The sequence below is a fragment of the Sapajus apella genome, unplaced genomic scaffold, assembly GCF_009761245.1.
Source record: "Sapajus apella isolate SASKATOON/1434 unplaced genomic scaffold, GSC_monkey_1.0 scaffold22, whole genome shotgun sequence".
NCBI lineage: Eukaryota > Metazoa > Chordata > Mammalia > Primates > Cebidae > Sapajus > Sapajus apella.
Genome location: NW_022436962.1, coordinates 26,519,930 through 26,543,227, shown reverse-complemented (window position 1 = coordinate 26,543,227; position 23,298 = coordinate 26,519,930). Strand labels below are relative to the sequence as shown.

Genomic DNA, 23,298 nt, shown 5'->3' with positions numbered 1-23,298 from the left:
GAGGGAAGGAGAGAGGGAAGGAGGGAAGGAGGGAGGGAAGCAAGGAGAGAGAGTGAGGGAAGGAGAGAGGGAGGGAGGGAAGGAGGGAGGGAAGGAAGGAGGGAGGGGGAAGGGAAGGGAAGGGGAGGGAAGAGAAGGGAAGGGAAGGAAGGGGGGAGGGAAAAATAAAGCCAAAGAATTTGTAGTATAAACTCACTTGTATAAAAAAAAGAAACACCCAAATTCCGCTCATTTATACCACATGTGTAAACTCACAGAAGACTGGAAGAGTGCATGTCAGACTGTCTGCAGTGCTAATTCTCACTGGGGAGCAGAGCAGATTTTCCACAGCAGGCTACAGCAGGAGCACAATAGGAAGCAGAGGGCACTAACAGCCTGAAGGAATGCCCGTGATCTAAAGGGAATGAAATTTGGTGAACCAGTCGGGTCCCTGAACCTTGAACTAAACTCACAATATGGCAACATCGCACCAGCAGTCTCCCAGTGAGACTGGGTTGTGAGAGTAGACACGGAGGAATTCTTGCCAGGGAAGAAACCCTAACTGCATCTTTCAAGCTAAGTAGCATCACCAAGCAAGGATGGCAGAAAACAACCTGAATATTATAGATATATCTAAGGGAAATATATTACTCCTAATAGCATGGTTTGTGTACCCCCCTGTGTGTATACCCTGGAACATTATTCGTGGTACTCAAGGGAGATACTACAACTAATACACAATAGGTGTACGTTGTTTGTTTATACCCTTTGTGTACACCATGGTACATTATTCACAGTATCCAAGGGAGATAGTGCACCTAATATCACAGTGGGTGTACACCCTGTGTATTCACCCTGGGACATTATTTGTAGTGCCCAGGGGAGATACTACTCCTAATATCACAGTGCGTGTACACTCTATTGTATGCCCTGGCATTATTCCTAGTATCCAAGGAAGATACTTTTAATACCACAGCAGGTGTATTCCCTGTATGTACACCCTGGGACATTATTTGTAGTATCCAAGGGAGATACAACTCCTAATTTCACAGGGGGTGTACACCCTGCGTCTACACCCTGGGACACTATACCCAGTCTGTGGTATTTTGTTACAGCAACCCCACTGTAGTCATTTTTAATGTTGCAAAAGCCAAATAGTGACTAGAGGCCTGATGTTCCAGCTGACTCAGGGGAAATCACCCTCTGCATCACACTTTGTCCAAAGCCTCAAGACCCTGACCCAGCCTCTTTATTCACATAAATCCCCTCCTCCATGCCCCTTCCTCCCCGGCCAGGATCTTCATGATGTTTGTTCTTACAGCCACTGCCTTCATATCCTTCCTACACCACCTAGTTTTCCAACCTGACACCTAAGCTTAATGTGACCTGGAAAGAGGAGGGACACACAGACGTGCACATTCACCCTGAAGGGCAGGAAGTCTGAAAGGACTGGAATGCTCTGGAATTTGGGTAGCCTAACTGATACTGTTGTGAACTGTGTATTTTTTAAAGGTAATGAGAACTCATCTAAAAGCTTGTTTCTCACTCTGAGTGTCACAGTTCATTGTAGAATCTGAATGTTATAATAGAAAGGGACTGAGTTAAGATGAGAAAAGAGACAAGAGTGAAGGATGGGCATAAAGGCAGAGCTGTTTGAAGCTGTTCATTGGTTCCACACACATTTGAGTGCCCACCATGTGCAGGAGCTACAGATATGGTGGAGAACAAAACCTACACAGTCACTGACTTCAGGAAACTTCTGTACACACAGATGCACACATACACTTGTACATACACACTGCAATATGCAATCACAAACTGTAGGAAGTTCTATGAGGAGAACGTGCCAATAACTTTGAGAGTGAGCTCAGTGTGATCTGCTCTGGTCTGGGTGGCAAAGAAGGCTTGCCTGAGGAGGGCCTGAGTCTGTGTCACATGGAATCCATGGTCTCTCAGCTAACACTCACCCCATTCTACTTCCTCCCCACCACCAGGGCCAGAAGCCTAAAGAATACATTTTCCAGACTCCCCTGCCAGCTGATTATGCTCATGGAAGGCACTGGCAGGATACTGGAAAGTAGGAGGCAGGGAAAAGCCATGTTTTTTCTTGATTCTAGCAGTGACAGCAGCAATAGCAGCCACAGCAGTGATAGCACTGACAAAAGCAATAATGGTGGTGGTGGCAAAAGTGCCGAGAGGAACTGAGAGCTCCTGAGTTCCTGCTTGGGCAGTCAAGTTCCAGCAGCAGCCTCAGCAGCACAGCAGTCATGGGCTCTGGGCAACACTGCGCTCACTACTGTGCACTCAGCCCTAGAGGTGAAACGGCATCCTAAAATTACCAATCTTTGAGTCATTTTGCCTCCCTCTTTGTTCTCCCACCTTTCCAAGACCTCTGTTACCAATTTCCTGAATTGAACTCCCTATTTTAAAAACCTAGAGTAGTTTTGCTTCCCTGAATAAACAAAATATTCCAAAAATAGCTCCAGGAAACTGACTCGAAGTTAGGATCTGGGATTGGTTATCTGAGTTGGCTTGCATGAGATGATGACCTCAGTGCAAGTGGAAAATAAGATACTGGTAGTCCATGGGATGCTGTAGCAAATGGTTAGTTAAATGAACACTGCTGGCTGCCTGAGATGAAGTGCTTATGGAAGGCAAGGCTTCCTTCTCCCTATGGAGACCAAGTGGTGGTTGCAAGTGACTATTTTGGAGGGAGCAATAAATACAAAGACTCTGAATGAACTGGCTGTTTCTGAATGCACTGGTGAGTTCACAGAAAGAAAACTACAAACTTGGGGCTTAAGTATCCCAGCTAATGCCATGGTCCAAGAACCAAAAAGTTTTGATAGCACCAAAAGAGCCTCTTATCTCTTAAACGCCGAAGAGCCAATTTAGCTAAAAAGACAGACCTTCAATCTGATCCTGCAGGTTGCAGAATTATAATAACAGACTTACCAGATCTCTTATGTGACCTATGAGTGTATAATCAATCAACCAATCAAGTTACTGCTGTAGGTCTTGGGCATAAAGGTAAACAAGGCCAACAGTGCTTCTACCGTCAAAGAAGTCCACACCAACATCTGGAAGAAAGGTATTCCAAGCAGAGGGAAGAGCAAGTGCAAGGCACTGAAATGGAGTCAGCTTGGTGTGTATGAGGGACAGAATAAAGGTCATCCCGGAAGGCAGTGAATATGGAGGACAGTAGAGGGAGATAAGGCCGGGGAGACAGGCAGGAAGCTGGTCTAGCAAGGTCACTGCAGGCTATTGTGAACAGTTGTTTTATTCTGGTCTAATAAAAACTATTTGGAAGTGCTAAGCAGGTGGTGTAATGCAATACAATTCTGACACTAACCACCCAGAGTCAGCACTGACTCCACAAGCCAAAGGGCACAGTCTCCAACAACACTGTCCCTGTTTAGACACCAGCTGCAAGTTTGAGGGTCTTCAGACCACCCACACTTCTGACCCACTAGCTACGAATTCTAAGATTTTCATGGCTCCCTCAGGTTTTTCATTGTTAGAATGACTCACAGAACTCCCATGAACTAAAGTACACAGGAGAGGACTGATAATTACAGTTTTATGATAAAGGATACAAATCCAGAACCAATTAAACAGAGAGATCTGGAAGGGTTCCACACATAGAGCTGTGCCCTCTTTCCCCATAGAATCAGGGCATGTCATCCTCCCAGCACCAACCAGGAAGCTCCACTAAACTTTGTGTGGAGTTTCTATTATGATTTCATTACCCAGGCATGTTTGAATGAATTATTGGCCCACATGATTAAACTCGATCTCCAGCCTCCCTCCCTTCTCCGGAGATCAGGCTGATAGCACATGGCTCAAAGCTCCAACCCTCTAATCTCATGGTTGGTCTTTCTGGCTTAGTCTACCACCATCCTGAATCATCTCATTCGCAGAAGCTGTCTAGGGACCTAGCATGAGTCACCCCATTAGCATAAATGATCAGGACCCAGCATGGATAACAAAGACACTCTTATCACTTGGGAAATTCCAATGATATTAGAGGCTCCATGCCAGGAACTAGGACAAAGACCAGACAAATTATTATATAATAGCAGGAGATTATCATAATCTGAGTTAAATTTTAGAAAGATCACTGGAGCTACTATATGGAGGAGTTGACAAGAAGAGGCAAGAGTGGTGCTTACGGTAGCATTCTAACTGGTCTGTTCCTAGGAAGACACCTTGGCTGTCTTTGGACTGCCTAGTCTCTCTCAGTCCATTTTCCAAATCTGGTTCCCTAGCCTTCTCATTGATTCTATGAGCTACATAACATCCTCAGAGTAAATATTTTCTGCTAAGTTAACTAGAAGTGGTTTCTGCTGTTTTCTACCCAAAACCCTAACTGTTACATACTCTCTCTTTCCCTTTCTACCATTAGGCTGCCATAGTTTCTCTTCCACAAAATAGAATGTGGCTGACCCACAGTTCCTAAGTCACATGTTCATCTCCAGACACCCACACGGGTTTTCAGTTCCATTTCCAAATTCTTAGGGAAGAGAATTTGATCACTGCATTTTAGGTCATAGGTATTCTGTTAGTCCAATCAAGTGTGGCTAAGAAAGCAGGGTCACGTAGCACAAAATGGTTGCTAGGGCTTCATGTGCCCAAAATTATCGTTCAGAAGAACAGACACCCCAAATATTGCTTCCTACAAATAGATGGAAAAAGAGTGAATTTTAAGAAGGAAAACATGAGTTGATGATGCATAGAAGCTGGAATGGCTGAGGCGTTTTCAAACAATAGGAAAGATTCTGGCCAACCAACCAGAGCAGAGGCATCTGATAGGAAGTGGAGGAGGTGTGGGCTTGACTGGGAAGTGTGAAGCCATTCTATGGAGGCCCTGAACATCTGGCAGAAAAGTTTCAACGTGTGAAGAAAATTGGAAGCCACTGAACTTGTCTTGGCTGGGGAAGATTCTGAAAGGTTTTATCTAAACAGCAGAAGCAAATTGAATTGGAGGGGTCATGAGTTTTGGAATACATTGGAGGTGATGATACAAAGAGTGAGAGAGAGACATTAAGATTTTTTTAAAATAAGATCGTCATTTGCTGTGTATGGAAAATGAAAGAGAAATAAATCATAATTGTGCTCACAAAATTAGTTAATGAGAAAGTACCATGAATTGCAAAGCTTATAAACACCCAATTTGTGATTCTCTTCTTAAAAAGAGTAGCCAGTTGCATATAGAGCTCTTTCTGTGCTTGTTCCTCTGGTAGCCTCTACCCACTGAGAAGCAATAGCAATAGCATGGCCTGGGACAGCAAAGAGCTCTCAGATCTAATGAATGGCTTTTTTCTTCTTTAAGGAAATCACACATTTTTGCTGACTCAGTTCAGAGTAACCACTATGGGAAATTCACTTTTCATATGCATGCGCATCCTTTTTAAGGGCCTTTTCTCCCTCTTACCTCTTATCTAACTTTTGCTCAATTATCTCAGAAGAAAATGTACTGTTTTGTCCCCTTTTTCTTCCATTTGTAAGCCAAAGAAAAATGACCCTAATCATGAATGATCAGCCTAAAGTAGTGCCAGTGTTACATCCATATGAGGAAAAAGGAAAGCCATAAATTTGAAAGTGAGATTTAATGTCATAAAGAGCCAGTAGCATCAAATTAGAAGGTCCTGGAAATGGCCCAGATTTCCCTTTGGAATCTCCACCACAGTACTCATTTTCAGCCCTTAATTAAATCTGCTTTCCACTGTGCTTTTCATTTACCATTTAGTAAAAATGAAAACCTTTCTTAATAAATTTCAGAGATGGGAGATTAAATTACTTACGTAAATGCTAATATGGCAATGGAAATTTTTGCTAAATTTTTTCTTGTAAATACCTGATATGGCATCAATATAAATGAGTATGAATTACTTTAGTGGACTAGCCTGGGTACCCACCAGCATTTATAATACCATTTTTATGAGAAAATGCATTCTATCTTCAAGCAAACAAACTTGCAAGCTGATTTCTGGAAGCCTAGTTTTTGAAAGTTGAAGACTGTTTAATTCAACAAAACTATTCTAATGAGAAATATGAAATTTTATAATTATTTTAAGTATGAAATTGTATAATCATTTTCAGTATGAAATTGTATAATTATTTTAAGTAAAATAATGGAGAATTCCAACACGTTAAGTTTAATGCATGTGACTTCCTTTTCTCACCACTTATTTGTTTTTGACAAGCAGCCAGTTCTTTATTTGTTGTTCTTAATCTGTCATTATGAATTCTGCCAGCTTACAGAGTAAAAAAAGATAAGCTGGAGGTAGGGGTTTGGCTGCATGAGTTTTCTAAATATATTTATTAATGCTTCTTAAATTATCTTCAAAGCTGGGCATCTCCCTCAGTTTGGAGCATCTTCTCACTTGGTTTAGCACCACGATCTCAATTTTATTGTCCCTATAGCCAGATGCAGCTGCATTTATCTACATTTTTTAAATGAATGAAACTCTTTAACTTGTTGACATTTTGGAAAGTCTGAAATGTCTCATATAAATTCATCCTCACAACTACATCTGCATGGGTGGCAGTTGAATTAGCCCCACTTTGTGGCAGAGTTGATTTTCAAGAGAAATGTTTGAGTGAAAATGAAGGGTTTAGAAAGCCTTATTATTGGGTGAAACTATTTTGGTTTCATTCAAGTTTCCAACTGAAATTTCAAGTCAGGGCCATGAGACAAAACCACAAGAGCAAAATGGAACAAGAGTGCAGCCGCATTTCCATCAAAGATGGCCTGTAGGATACCTCCCCAGTAACTAGGTGATTTTCTTTTGAACTTTTAGCTATGGTGATGAAAGATCAGAAATTTTGAAGCTATGAGATATACTTCAAAAAACTATGAGACAGCTTCCCAATTACCCACATTGTGTGATGTGAATAGTATCCATTCATTGACATTTATTGGAAACTTACATGTGTAAAGCTCTGTGTGGTCAATGTTAGAGGAATACAGAAAGGAATAAAATTCAGTGCACCCTCAAGGAGCTTACAATCTGGAGGGAAGGCAATTAACTATAATATAAAGCATGTAGTACTTCTGAGAAGAAGTATACTAGAATAGAAAAGTAAGCAAAATATAGAAACGTAGAATACAGAAAATACAGAAAGACAAAGTTCAAAATACAGAAAGACAAAGTAGGGAATGATTAGTTCTAACTAAGTGGCACAGGGAAAAGTAGTGAGGTGGGTCCTAATAGAAGTGAGTCCATGGATAGCATAAGCAAAAACATGGAGGTATGAATGGCATATTCAGTGAAGGGCAAGTAGTACAGTGTGGCCAGCATGGGGCAGTGACCAGCATGGTATATAAGGAAGGCATAAGGTAGGTTGAGACTAAATCCTAGAGGGTTGTAAGGTCCCAGCCAGGAACTGAATCAGGTAACTTGGGCAACAAGGAGCCACTGACAATTCTGAGGGGATAAAACCATCTGACCTGTATCAAATAGAAAGATAACTCATGCAACAATGAAGAAAATGTTGAAGTTGGAAATTTGATATGTCATGAAGCTATTGAAATAATCCAGAAGAGTCAAAAGCACTTAAATAATAGCAGAATCAAGGTATTGGACTGGGAAGAATGGCCAAGGGAAGAAAGGGCAGAACTTGGCAATTGATGACTTGGATGTCAAGAGACCCTGGAGTTTAGAGAGAATGGAGAACAAGCAATGGAAGATGACTGAGGCTTCTGGCCCAAGTGAAAGCAAGGGTAGAAGTCCCAATAGCCATGATAAGTAAATACAGCAAGAGGAACATCATGCAGGATGGAATGTTAAATTAAATGTGCTGAGTTTTAGTTACTGAAGAGAAATGCATGTGAAGATATCTATGAGACCACTGGAAATCTGTGTTACCCACAAGAAATTTAGAGGTGAATACAGGGGAGCCCCATCAGAAAGAGAATATGAGCAGGAAAAGATGGGAAGACAAAACTTTGAAGAAAGGTACATTTAAACAGTAAGCAGAGGCTGGGCATGGTGGGCTTACACCTGTAATCCCAGCACTTTGGAAGGCAGAAGCAGGAGGATAACTTGAGACCAGGAGTTTGTGACCAGCCTGGGGTCTTGAACCAACATGAAGGCCATCTCTACAAAAAAAAAAAAAAAAAAAAAAAAAATTTGATTAGCTTGTCTAGGTGGCCATGCTTGTAGTCCCAGCTACTCAGGAGGCTGAGGTGGGAGGATCACATAAGCCCAGGAGATAGAAGTTACAGTGAGCTCTGATTGCACCACTACACTCCAGTCTGGGCAACACAGCAAGACCCTGTCTCTTAAAAGAGAGAGAGAGAGAGAGAGAAGGAAACAGGAAGAATCATAGAGAAGGCATTGTCCAAGATGTAGTGAAGAGACAGTTGTTCTTCCTCGCAGCTAAAGGATGGGGTACAGGGAGGCATGGAGTTTGAAAACTCCTCCAATTAAAAGCTCTTCAAGATTGCTACCTGTAGCAATTCAGTGCTATGGCTACCTCAAAAGACTTAAACGGGGTCTCTCTCCTTAGGAACAGAATTCTGTCCCTAAGCTCTCCTCCACACTCATAAGAGACTCAGAAGCATCTCCTCTTGGTCAGTCAGTTATGGTGAAGAAAACTACCACATTCCTGAGGCTCTTTTCAGTCTTTCATATGATTTTATTTTCTTCCTTCAACCATAATAATATGATATCCAAATTTTGTCTTAACTGGTGAGTCTGTAAACACAGGCTATCCATCCCATTTACAGACTTTTTGAAATGATCCCACCACGGACCCTCTGGTCATCCAACCCAAGTTGTCCCCTTGCCTGGCGTTATCTTCACTATATTGTGCAGCCACTTCGTTGAATCTCATTCCAGACTTTAACTTTTCCATGGCTTCCATGATTTTGCCATGCTTTTCATACGGAATGTGTCTGACCTTTACTGCATTGCCACCACCTTTGAGACCTTGAGCCTTCTTGTCAGACTGTCACTCCCAGAGACTGCTCCCCGTTTCCCTGTTTTTCCAGAACCACTTTTTCCTTTGGGTGGCATCTTGGAAACTTGCTGTTGAACTCTCCCTGAGACTGTTATGGGATGAATTAAGCAGAGAATAAATCTAGAAGCTTGGTAAAGCTGAAGTTACCAACTTTTTCCCCTTTAATTAATGTGTCTGGGTCAGGGATGGTGGCTCATGCCTGTAATCCTAACACTTTGGGAGGCCAAGGCAGATGGATTACTTAAAGCCAGGCATTCAAAACCAGCCTGGGCAACATGGTGAAACTTCATCTCTATTAAAAATACATAAAAATTAGCCAGGCATGGTGGTGAGCACCTGTAATCCCAAATACTGGGGAGGCTGAGGCAGAAGAATTGCTTGAATCTGGGAGGCAGAGGTTGCAGTGACCTGAGATCATGCCACTGCACCCCAGCCTGGGTAACAGAGCGAGACTTCGTCTCAAAAAAAAAAAAAAAAAAAAAAATTAATGTGTCTGATTTCTACTCTGCTCCACTTCATATCCTGGGCCCTCTACCTTTAGTTGAGGAAATAAAGTTCCTTTTGTTTGTTATGGATGGTACTGACAATGAATAGTCATGCACTATCTATCAGTTAAGCTGAAATTAATCCAGCATCTCCCTGTACCCCAAACTAGACAGCTGGTACTGTTCTTGTAAACGCTGCTGCTGCTGCTACTCTTGCTGCTGTTATACATTATATATGCATATAGTCCTTTATAGGTATGAACCAAAAATATCTGAGACAGGTCTCAATCAATTTAGAAAGTTTATTTGGCCAAGGTTAAGGACGCAGCCTCAGGAGGTCCTGACAATGTGTGCCCTGGTGGTTGGGGCACATCTTGATTTTATGCATTTAGAGACACATGAGACATCAATCAATATGTATACGAGGTACATTGGTTTGGTCTAGAAAGGCAGGACAACTCAAAGCGCAGGGTTGGGGTTGGGGTTGGGGAGCTTCCAGGACATAGGTAGATAAGAGACAAATGGTTGCATTCTTTAGAGTCTTTGATCAGCCTTTCACTGAATATACAATTTACATGTGAGAGGTGGGTAGAGAAATAGTCACTTAGCCTTAGCAAATCTGCAGTTTTGCATAAACAACAAGGCAGAGAAAGCAATTAGATATGCATTTGTCTCAGGTGAGCAGAGGGATGGCTTTGAGTTCTGTCCTTTGTCTCATAGCTGTTATCAGCTATCAACTTACATCACCAAGGTGAAATTCAACAGAACCGTTTTAGGGTAAAGATCTTAGGCACAAAAGGAATTTCCTTGTGGGCAAACTGGGATGGAGGTATGTAGTTTGTTTGTTTGTTTGTTTGTTTGTTTTTGTCTTTGTAGCTATCTTATTTAGCAATAAAATGGGAGGCAGGTTTGCATGACCGCAGTTCCCCGCTTGACTTTTTGGCGTAGGATTTTGGAGTCCCAACATTGAATTTGTTTTCACAGATGTGAAAATCCTTTGCCCATGCATTGATTCATTTGCTCCACACCACAGTCCTGTAAGGAAGATGCTGTTTTGCTCGCTCCAGTTCTCACATTCAGAAATTCCTTACACTAATCTCTTCCCTCAGGATTGAGTCCAGTCACCTTTCCAAGTCTTTCCCTAGCACTTTCTTTCTACTAACTGGAATCCATCTCACCTCTCTTCCCTTAATATAATTCTTTCTTTCTAACTTTGTCCCTAGTCAGTGTCTTTCTTCTGACAATCATTACCTCTGAGCTGACAAGACCACTATTGTCTATCCCATTTTGTTTCATCTGTCCCATCTCTGCCCCGCCACCTTGGAGCATTAAAGGGATCTACATTATGACTTAGCCTTTCCCACAATTAAAACAACTATGACAACCAGTTCCCACAATCAAAAAAAAAAAAAAAATAGGTGCCACTAAAATGCAAATAGGCTTGAAAGGGAGACTTTTTCTGCAAGGCACATCCTTGGAAAGTCAAATCAAGGTGGGGAGGGGTAGGTTGCGGACAAATGGATCCTTGCCTCATCTGGCACTGTCAGGACATATTTCTCATCCCCACCACTGCCAGGGACCCTACTTTTGTCCACTCTTCTTTGTACCCCAGGGAGCCCAACTTTCACAACTGCAGCCACAGGTTCCTTTACCCTCCAGCTTCTGCTTAAGGGATGTTAACAAAACAGCCAAAGGGTGAGAGGAAAGAAAGAGCAGGTCCTCTAGCTCCCTCCCTGCCTTGCTGCAGGTGACAATGGTCCCATGCCTCTACAGAACGCCACAGATCCCACTAGGCAGCCATCTCCTGCAGCCACACTGCTGCTGTCCCCAGCTGTGGGAATTGGCCCTCCCTTCATGCCTAGAAGTGATAATAGCACCCCCTGTTACCAGCCCCGGTGGCAGCAGCCCTCCCTTGCATCCTTAGTGCTTCCCTTACCCTGTCCACATCTTTGTAGTGTCCCTTCATCCCACTCTCCTCAGTTACTACATTCGAGGGTGACCTGCCAGATAAGGCCCCTGCTATAGAGCATGCAGTCCCCCACACCCCTGTTATGCCATCAGCATCTGTAAATGCCTTCACAATAATTAATTTGCTAAGTCAATTCAGTAGAGTACAGTAACATAAGAAAATGAAACTTCAGACAGGTAAACCTTGATGAAAGAGACAGTGCATTTGTTTCCCAGGGATGCTGTAACAAAGTACTATATATTAGGTGGCTTGAAACAACATAAGCTTATTCTCTTGCAGTCTGAAGTCTGAAGTCAAGGTGTCAGCAGGGTCATGCTTCCTCTAAAACTTGTAAGGGAGGCGCTCCTTCCTTCTTCTAGCGCCTGGTGTTTGCTGGCATCCTTGGCTGAGGATGGCAGCAAACACCAGGAGCTAGAAGAAGCCCTCCTCTGTCATGGGTTGGCGTTCTCCTTGCATGCCTCTGTTTTCTCTGCTCTCCATACTGCGTCTATGTCCAGATCCTCCTCTTCTTATGAAGACACAGTCCTTTCAGATTAGGGCCGCCCTAATGACCTCATCTCAACTTGACTTGACCTGCAAAGTCCCTATTTCCAAATAACATCCCATTCTGAGTTCCTGGGGGTTAGGACTTCAGCATAGCTTTTCGGGGGGGAAACAATTCAGCTCAGAACAGACAGGTATAGAAGTACAGGCTGGTAGGTGTCTACGAGTGCCTCGTGTTTCTGAAGAGGCTGAATCTGCAAGGCACGCTGCCTAGAGCTGATGAGTACCTGCCAGGGTGGCACCTGCACTGCCACTGGGGGATTGGCAAGGGGTACTTAGGAAAAAGAGACCAACCTCCAGGACTTGTTCATTGCAGCTCAGCCCCTGTAATGCGGCTGTGAAAAGGTGAGGAAAGTAATGTATCAAATTTGTAAAAAGCTTGAGGGGGTGCAGGTGGAAGACACTGTCTGTGGTGATACATGATCACAGCAGCTATATTTAGACTCTCCTGTTATAGAAAGACTCCATGTTCACGCTGGTCTCACCACTGATTTTTTCCATGTTTTCTCTGCTGAGTCCATTACTGCTGCTTCCAAAAACTTTAACTCAAGAAAAATAATCTCTGTTCTGAGACCACAGACTTGCTGCTTGGGTGTTCCAAGCTGGCAACTGGTATTTTTAACAGTCATTTTTTATAGAATCAAGAGATAAAAATCTGGGGACATCTATAGACAGATTGAAGATCTAGAAGTCTTAAATCCCAAATTATAATCTATAATCCTCCAGTGCCTCACCCTATAAAATCAACTCCTAGCATTTTGATGAACAAGCTTTACCACCCTGGGTAAAGCATTTTCCAAACTCCACCAGATATGTAAGACTCTCAGTAGTCCCAGCAGTCTTCATATCCAATCGCAAGTCACCCATTTCATGGATTCATTCAACAAATGGTAATTTGCTTAGCAGATGTTACGGTTGAATTATGTTCCCCAAGAAGATATGTTCAAGGATTTTTTGTTGTTTTGTTTTATTTGAGACAGGGTCTTGCTCTGTCACCCAGGCTGGGGTACAGTGAAATGATCATGGTTCACTGAAGCCTCAACCTCTCAGGCACAAGCAATCATCCCACCTTAGCCTCTGGAGTAGCTGGGACCACAGGCATGTGCCACCATGCCCACTTAATTTTTGTAGTTTATGTAAAGTCGGGGTTTCACCATGTTGCCCAGGCTAGTCTCAAACTCCTGGGCTCAAGCAAGCCACCTGCCTCAGCCTCCCAAAGTGCTGGGATTATAGGCGTGAGCCATTGCTCCCAGCCTATGTTCAAGTTTTAACCCTCAGTACCTATGAAAGTGACCTTATTTGGAAATAGGAACTTGCCAATGTAATCAAGTTGAGATGCGGTTAGACTGAATTGGGGCAACCCAGACACAATATTACGGGTGTCATTTTAAGAAGAGGAGAGGAACACAGGGACAGACAGGCAGGGAGAACACCATGTGATAACGAGGCAGAAACTGGATGAGGTAAGAAAGGCCACGATTGCTAGCAGCACCAGAAGCTAAGAGAAGGGCATGCAACAGATTGTCCCCTCGAGGCTTCAGGGAGAGCATGGCCCTGCTGACACCTTGATGGCTGACTTCCAGCCCCAGAACTGTGAGAGAATACTTTTCTGCTGTTTAAACCACTCAATTTGTGGTAATTTGTTACAAAAGTCCTAGAAAACTGATACTGTAAATAGACCCTAAGTTCAGCCAGAGTGTCCTCTATTTTTTTTTTGTTTGTTCGTTTGTTTTTGAGACAGGGTCTCACTATAATCTTGAACTCCTAGGCTCAAGCAATCCTCCCATGTCAGCCTCCCAAATAGCTAGGAATATAGGCATGCATCACCACTCTCAGCTAATTGTATTTTTTTTTGTAGAGACAGGGTCTTGCTGTGTTGCCTGGGCTGGTGTCTCGGATACTTTAATCTGTATCCTAACTCTATGACTTTGCCAGAGCATTTTCCTCTATTTGAAACTCTCCTCTCTACCTCTGCAAATCAACAAAGTCTAACCTTTTCTCACAGCCTAACTCAGGTGTCTCTGTTCCTTGAAGCTTCCAGAATGATGCCAGCCCACATATATTTCTCCTGAATAGACTAACATTATATTCCTTATATAAATGGTATCATTTAGTCCTTCCTTATACCCTTTGTTTTATTGTGTTTGCCATCACTTCTCTACTGAATTTTTCTGAGCCTCAATGTCTTCATCTGTACAATAGGAATAATCTAAACTCACAAGGTAGTTGCAATGGTTAACTTAGATAATATTAAGTTGAACCACAAAAAAACCTGCGAAACAGTCAACCTGATATATCTAAAGTCTTTATTATAGCATTTAGTGGATACAATTTGGAGATGGTGTTATTCCTGCTCTTGTTATTATTAATTCAGGTGTTTTAGTTTTATCTCCTGTATCATTTAAAAGGTCTTAAAAACAAAAATATTTCTATTATCTAACATTGTGACTGTTAGATAGATTCTATTCCATTCAATTTAGCAAATCTTTGGTTGTCCTATAGGCTCCAAGCTAGATCACAGGCCCAGATTCCAACCACTTCTGCCCACTTCCCTTACCACCACCCAGTGGGAGCCACCATCATCTCTCATCTGGATGACTGCAAGAGCCTCTGCTGGTGCTGCTTCCACCTTGACCTCGACAAGAACCGTTCCTAACAAGTTATGAGAGTGGTCCTCTTATTTGTCACATCATGCCACCCTTCTTCTTCAAACCTTCCACAGGCTCCCCCATCTCAGTAAAACCCAAAGCCCACAAGGCCCTCTGTGCTCAGACCCGTTTTCTATCTAACTTCATCTCCTGGCTCCAGACACTGGGTCCCTGTGCTGTTCTTCACACTCCCTAGAGCCTCTGCATGGGAAATGCTCTTGTTTGCAGCTCACTCCTTCACCTTCTTCAGGAAACCTACCCTAATTGCTCTATTTAAAGCCGCAATCCACCTCTGAGTTCCCAATCCCCTTACCCTCCTCTACTTTGTCTTTCTGCACCATACCTTATAAGTATATCTTTATTACTATAGGTCTGTTATTTATTTTCTGACTTTCCCTCCCACCCCACCTTCTACATTTCATTACTAGAATACAGGCTCCACAATGGAGGAATATTTGTCTTTTTTATTCTTCAGCCCAAGTACCTAGAACACCAGCAATCAGAAGCAATAAATGTTTATAGAATGAATGAATGCCTTCCCTCCCCTTTCTACCATCTCCCTAAATAGACTTCCTCCACTTTGTTTGTTTCACTTATGCCAATTGCCTCACCTGCCTCTGTGCTGCAGACTCTCTCCTGAGCTCCAGTTGCCCACCTCAGCCACTTGGATGGCTCACAGTTGGGTCCAGAACTCACACACATATTCTTCACAGGGCAGTTAAATTCATACTTTGAAATTCAAATCCAATCATGTCACGCCCCTGCTAAAAATCCTTCTATTGCTTCCCATTACTCTTAGGATAAAGACTAAAATTATTTCATTATCTGAATAACCTGGTTCCAACACTTCTCTATTGAGCTACAATCTTCCTTTGACTCATTTCAGTTGGCCTGGCCTTTAATTCTTCAAAAGTACCACATTTCATACGACCTAGAGCTTCACTTTGCTAATTCCACAATCAGCTTTAACACTGCTCTCTCTAGAAAGCCTTTTTAGACACCCTAGATGGGGTCTTCCTGTCTTAGACTCCCATGTTGTATAAAGGTACACAGTGCACCTCTTCATAACATTAAGTAGAGTGACTAATGACTCACTGAGTCCCTGTTTTTCCCATGGAGTTCCAGGCTTCATGAGGGCAGGGTTCATGCCTGTTATCTTCCCCACTGTACCCCCAGTGCCTACATCAGTGCTTGGCACAGAGCAGGTATTTAGTAAATGCTTATTAAACAAATGAGGAAACTGATGTGACTACAACTGGAGTACACTATTCTCTCATTCTCCACTCCCACATTCCCCATCTTTCTCCTTGATGTCTCCAAATCAACATGGTAGGAAGAGGGAATTGGAAGGTGAAAAGAGGCCCTAAGCTCTGAACCCCTAATTCGATGCCTAGGAAGTCTGCCCTATTCAGCTAGCCCAGGAAAAGTTTATTTTATCCCAGGGGTCAAAAGAGGAGAGTCATGGTGTAGGAAATTGGTCAGGGTGGTGGGGAAAATTATAAGAAAGATGCAAACCTTCCTGGTAGGCCGGTAGGTTTTGCAAAAGTTTCAGTAAAGCATTGTAGCTGAAAGTAGCCTAATCCTCTAACTTTGAGTTAATAGTAAAAAGCAGATAACAAGGGAATGTAGAGGAGTTTATCTAAATAGCTTGTTTACTCATGTTGTCCTAAGAACAACCTTTGATCATCCACGTAGAACTGTTCTCTACTAGGGAGGTCAGCAATGTTAATTACCCACTAATGGTGTTGACTCAAGACTTTTGTCATTAAATCTGTACTGAAATAAATATGAGCCTCTCCGGTATATGGGGACTTCATGTCTGGACTCCCTCTTTGGGATCTGTGAGCCAGGGAGTCCCCTGGCCGCACTCACACAGGCAAACATCTGTGTCTGTGTACTTCTGTGATCTGTCACTCAGACAGAGTCTGCCGGTCAGATTCAGCATCATGGAATGGTGGAGTGGAAAGAATGCTGGGTTTACAGGAAGAAATGCAGGGTTTAAAATTTCAGCTCAGCATCTTGAGAGCTGTGTAGTTTTGGATGTGTCTCAGCCTCACTCCTTTCATCTGCAAGTGTGGATACTAATCCCCACTTCACAGGCTTGCTGTATTAAATGTAATACTGTGCATGATAATGGTTCATAAGCTCTAAAGCCTAGAATACACAAATGTTAGTTAATATTGATAATGATAACATAGGAGTGATTACAAAGGAACAGCCAAATGCAATTTGAGACTTAGCTAATGGGATTTAATTTACTCTATACATAATAAATAATTGAGAAATAACTCCTGAATGGAGGCACATGGAAACTGCATAAACAAAATATAATACTACAAAATGATTTATAGAAACAAGATTTCACAGCATATTCTCTAGACCCCTCCAGCATTCCTCCTGGAAATGACCTTACCCTGAAATCCAGGGAACTGCAGAGGATGCATTTGGTGAAGCTTTGCCCAGGTTCCAGACTTCCCAGAAGTGCAGCCCTCTGCTGCCCCAGAAGGCAGACTGTTTTCCATGCCTCCACAGCACTATGTAAGGCCAGCAAACAGCAGGTCCTCAGCAATGCCAGTACATAGCAGGCGCTCAGCAATACCAAGCTGGCTCCCTTCCATGGATCTTCCAGTCCATGTTGGCAAAAACAGTCTTGGTTCCCATGCCTACATCAGCATGTAAAAATTCAGGGCTAAGTCTCTAACCCCTTATTATATCCATTATACCTACAAGGGCATGAAGGTACAGCCCGTTATCAGAAGGAAAGTCTGACTTTTAGCAGGTTAAACCTAACTACAGAGTTCAGAGGAATATGAAAGCATTTCTTCATTTTCCCCATGGAGTCCCTTATCAGTTCCCACCCAGATGAGCACTGGAATAAACTTCCCTCTAGATCTCCCCACCCTGTCTGTTCTATCCTATCAATTGCCCCAATTAGCATTTGAGTTTCACCTGGAAGGGGCAGCATAAGTTCACTAGGGTTCTGTGTGAATCTAGAGGAGGCTGTAAGTTCCTCTGGGCATTTGGAGCAGCACATCTCCAAAACAGCCCTCTCTTTTTGCTAACATTGACTACTTTGATAGCATCCTTGCCTCACATCAAAACCCCCAGCCTGGTAAGATGGAATAATATAATTATGCCTCCCTCTACTGCTTATACCTGAATGTTTCTTCTCCTATACTTTCTTTTGAATTCATCCTCTCTTGCAAAGATGTTGATAAATATCCTGCAGGGGCTGGATTTTATGCAAAAAAAAAAAAATTTTAGATGCTGATAAATAAATAGACTGCCAGGCTGACACAGATTGTATCGAAGTGGAAACACTATTTCTCTATGCCAAGGGATGACTGGATCCCAGTGTAACACAAACAAAGTAAGAACAAAGCTGAAGAGTTGCTCTGAACTTATAAACTTAAACAAGCTGGAAACCAACATTCAGGAGTCCATCTGACCTATGACTCACCCTGCTTTCCCCATTTTGAGTAGGAGCAAGGAGAGCTGCCTGCAGGAGTCTTCCTTGGCCAACTTGCCTCTGCAGTTTCCCTTTCCTCTTCCCCCAAATGGCACACAAACCATGAAATAAGTGACACCAGCAGTCTGCCTACCATAGGCACATGGGCAAGGGCTCTCAGGAAGACAGCAAAGAATTTCAACATTCTCCAAGTTCAATTCTTAATTCCACCATTAGCTTCCTAAATGGCCAAGAACAAGTTGGGCAGTCCCTAAAATGTAGGATATTTGTGATATGCTCCACATGGGACATTGTCAAATACATTATTATTGTTCATAGGTTTCAGGTAATTCTTTTAAAAAATGAATTTGTCTTTATATTCTGGCCATAAAATATAATCATGTAGAAAAACAACACATAATCATTATAGAAGACTTGAAAATATAGAGGAAGAAAACCCAAATTGCCTGTAAATCTATGACCTAAAGTTAACTACAAGTAGCACCAGGCATTGGCCAGGCGCCATGGTTCATGCCTTTAATCCCAGCACTTCAGAGGCTGAGGTGGGAGGATCACTTGAAGCCAGGAGTACCCAGCAGGGGCAACAAAGCAAGACCCCCAACTCTCTAAAAAAAAATTTTTTTTTAATTATCCAGGTGTGGTGACGCCCACCATGGTACCAGCTACTCAGATGGCTAAAGCAGGAGGATCATTTAAGCCCAGGTAGTTGTGGGTACAGTGAGCCATGATCACACCACTGCATTCCAGCCTGGGCAACAGAATAAGACCTTGTCTCTTAAATATATATAAATAAATAAATAAGTAAATACAATTTCAAAAAACAGGCATTTTATTTATTCTATTTTATTGTTTTAAAGACAGAGTTTTGCACCGTCACCCATGCTGGAGTGCAGTGACATGATCACAGCACACTGCAGCCTTGACCTCGAAGGCTCAATAAATCTTCACACCTCAGCTTCCCAAGTAGGTGAAACTATAGGTGTGTGCCACCAGACCTGGCTGATTTTTTGTATTTTTAACAGAGATGGGGGTCCTGTCATGTTGCCCAGTCTGGTATTGAACTCCTGGCCTCAAGCAATCCTCCTACCTCAGCCTCCCAAAGTGCTGGAATTACAGACATAAGCCACCGTGCCCAGCCCAAGATTTTCCTTTAAGTCTTATGTATGTGTACATATATAGATATAGATCCAGCTATTCAGATATACTTTAAAAGAATTATTATTATGTAGATATATGTGTATGTATACACATATATAATTTTGATACCTTTATATTTGTAATTGATACATAATTTTATATTTATTGGGTACATAGTACTGTTTTGATGTATCTAATGTATATAGTGATCAGATCAGGGTAATTAGCATATCCATCATCACAAACACTTATTTTTTCTTTTTTACAAACTCTACGTATTGTGTCCTGTTTTTATTGCCTAATATTGTATCCAGGCCAATTTTCCATGATTTTAAAAGTCTTTTTAGAAACCACTTTGCAAAAAATTCTGCATAAGATTCCATCATAGGGTTTTAGTGAAATCATGTCGTGCTATAAATACAGAGCAGAGTAACTAGTAACAAAGCGTTCATCAAACAGCCTGATATGAGCACACACCAGCCCCCATTTTAGGATCTGCTGCCTTAGTGACACCCATCAGGCAAAGTTCACAATTTTATTCAACAGCCATTTCACTGGTGCTTTTGTGAAGTGAAGAAAATAAAGTCTTCTGCAGTAAGAAACTACGTTCTTTCTTTCTGGAATTAAAAAATTATCTTAGTGGCTCACACAATTCCTTGAGCAGATGGGTGATAAATTCGGTTATTTACAACATCAGTGGGGCACAGGATTGACAGCAGGCTAGAGCCCCTGTGATGCCTCCCTCAGCAGTACAGGCCCCTGGTGGGCAAGACCTGTGCAGGGTTCATCTTCATGTCCCCCTAAGCACATGTCCCCCACACACCCGGCATATACACATAGTGAGCACTCATGCTCATTAAGCTTTTGTGAGCCCTGTCTTAGTCTGTTCAGGCTGTGATATTGTCAGATATTTGTACCTGCCCAAATCTCACTTTGAAATGTAATCCCCAATGTTGGAGGTGGGGCCTGGTGGGAAGTGACTGGGTTATGGGGCTGGATCCCTCATGAATGGCTTAGTGCTTCCTCATGATCGTGAGTGAGTTCTCATGAGACCTGGTTGTTTAGGAGTGTGTGACCCCCTCACCACCTCTCTCTTGCTCCTGCTTTCACCATGTCATGTGGAGGCTCACACTTTGCCTTCCACCATGATTGGAAGCTTCCAGAAGCCTCCCCAGAAGCAGAAGCCATCACTATGCTTCCAGTACAGCCTGCAGAACCATGGGCCAGTTAAACCTCTTATAACTTACCCAGTCTCAGGTGTTTCTTTGTAGCAATGCAAGAACTACCGAAAACAGGCTGCTATAACAAAATGCCTTAGACTAGGTAGCTTGTAAACAACAGAAATTTATTTCTCAATGGAGATAATTTGTAACACTGAAACCTAAAGTCCTCCAAATAAATGCTGCATTGCAACAAAATAAATAAATAAATAAAGTGAACCTGCTCTCTCACCCCAGAAAAAGAAATCTATTTCTCACCGTCCTGGAGGCATGAAGTCCAAGATGAGGCACGAGCAGCTCTGGTGTCTGGTGGGAGCGCTCTGCTTCACAGATGGGAATTTGTTGCTGTGTCCTCACATGGCACAAGGGGGGGAAAAGGCTCCCTTCAGTCTTTTACGAGGGCACTAATCCCATTCATGGATCACTAGTCTGCCCTCATGGCTTAATCACTTCCCAAATGGCCCTACTTCTCAATATGATCACATTGGGGATTCAGTTTCAAATATGAATTTGGGGGGACACCAACATTCAGACCCTAGAAAGCACCTACTTTTGGCCTACTTAGCCAGATGCTGAGGAGGAGTTTTTACTTGAAGTTTTGTAGGAGGATAAAATACATACATTTGTAAGAGAAAGAAACAGCAAATGTAACTGTGGTTAAGTGAATCTGCTGTGTTCCCATTCTGGTCTCTGACCTAGAGCACCATGTGACACAGTGCCCAGCTGAAGCAGAGGATGAGAGAGAAGCCTGCAGAGCTCTCCAGGCATGGTGATATCTTAGTGGTGGCACATAGCTCAGGCAAACCCTTCAACATAGCCTCGAGCAGCACAAACTCCATGCTCCAAAGTATGGCGGACCCGCCCAGCACCTCCTTAGAGCATCTCCTGGCTCCTCTGCCTGGCCAGTTTCTAACTCTTATTCTGTATTTTCTGGATCCTATTCTGATATCCCCATTTCCTCAGCTTTGGGCTCCTTCCATTCATACTCGCAGGATTCCATCTTTCCCTAATCTCACTGTTTCACCGCCTTGTGACTCAGACTGAATCTAATACACATTCCTGACCCTTGAACACCACAGGTCTTGCTATATTGCATGCCATCCTAGGTCCAAGGGTGATGGCCCACAAAGCTACTGCCTCCCCCCCCCATTTCCCAGGTAGAACATGCTGCTATCATGTGTGTGTAAAGCAGACTGCCAGCATTGTGGCATCTATGCATCAGCGAACTGGCTCGGTTGGAAATTCACAAGGACACACCCTGACTGTGGAAGGTCTGATGCTCTTCACTTGGGAGGAGGGGAAAATGGGCTATGTGGACCTGAGCAATGAATTCCTGATATGGTGTGCTCCCAAGCCTTGGATGCCAAAGCAAGGAAACCAAAGAATATACTCAACTAGATCTTCCCGTACTGGGTTAATGCCTGCAACTTAGGCATTTCAGTAAAAGCCACTCTCCTTTCATTTAGTTAAAAACCGCATGACACCAAATATATGCAAAACACATGGAAGAGTTTATGCATTTCCCATAGCTGATCGCAATTACAAAATTCTCAGTTGAAAGTTTCCGAAACCCAACTTACATCATCTCAAGCAAAACATGAGATTCGTGGGGTCCATGCAACTAAAACACACAGGAGTGTAATTGCCATGAGAGCTTAGATTAGAACATCAAACTTGGTCTTCTTTTTATCTTGCCTTGTTTTCATTTTAAATGGCTACATTTAGGCAGATACTTGCTATATAATGGCAAGAGAACTCCCAATGGCTCCAGATTTATATCCTACAATCTAACAGCACCAGTGCAAAGGGAACTCCTGTCTCCCAGGAGATTCTCAACCGTTCTGGAATCAAACCTCATTGCTTGGGCTCCTGGCCTTAGTCAGGAATCAACCACTGTGAGCAAGGGAAAGAGATAAATCATACAATCTGAAAGCTGAGAAAACACTGTTTCTCCAAAACAAAATCAGGGAGCTATTATCAGAAGAAAAAATTATTACTTGAAGGCAAAAATAACAAATATTCCCAACAATCCACCCCCACTTGGCTTCTCATTTTCTATACACATCCTTCTTACCATTTATTCAATTTCAGTAATATCTCTACCTAACATAATGCAACTATGCTACATACTTCCAAAAATTAAGTCATTCCCTCCCCAGTCATAGACAACCCAAAATTGTGCCCAATTTTGCACCCAGCTCCAAGAACAAGATCTCAAGGTCCTATAAATTTCTATCAATGTCATCTGGATGTAGCAATTCACAGCAATTCACAATTTACCACAATTTACCCTATAGGCTAAATGATCAACGTAAACAACCCAACACACTCAGTATATAAGACAGAACATATTATAATAGAATTTCCCACTTGGGAATGAGAAGGGGAAAGAGCCTATTGTGATCACCAGTCCTTTATGTATAGCATGGTCTGTTGGACAAGAGCAGCAAGGACTCACACTAGCAGGGGACTGAGGTCCTTGACCAGCCGATGCGACAACCCTGCTTCCACTCTCTGAGACGGTCCCCTTTGCCAGTCATCCTCCATTTCCACATCTGAAGTGGGACCCTGAGAGGATCCTTTAGAGGATCCCATTTCCAGATGTTGCAGGTTTGGGAGCAGGGGTTTACCTTGGGGCTGATCTGTCAGAGGCCCTTTTTAGCTATGCTGGGATTTTTCTGGCAAAGCAATTCCTCAAGAAGTTTAGTGCTCTCTCAGTCCATTTGCATCTGGTCATTTCATGGGATATTAAGCAAAGCAAGAGACAGCGTCCTCATCTAGACTCTAGCCTGGGAATTCTGTTTCTTAGCAGCAGCCTCAGGGCTCTACCCTACTTCTCAGCTTAATGGCCTCCACTTTATCCTCTACATCATTGAAATTC

At 42.7% G+C, this 23,298-nt stretch overlaps 1 protein-coding gene and 1 pseudogene across 3 annotated transcripts in view; both read right to left on the bottom strand.

Annotated features, from left to right (window-relative positions):
• Nucleotides 1-23,298, bottom strand: part of CNIH3 (cornichon family AMPA receptor auxiliary protein 3) — a 285,107-nt gene that overhangs the window by 173,812 nt on the left and 87,997 nt on the right. The window lies entirely within an intron of this gene.
• On the bottom strand, nucleotides 8,602-9,200 carry LOC116559012 (annotated as a pseudogene).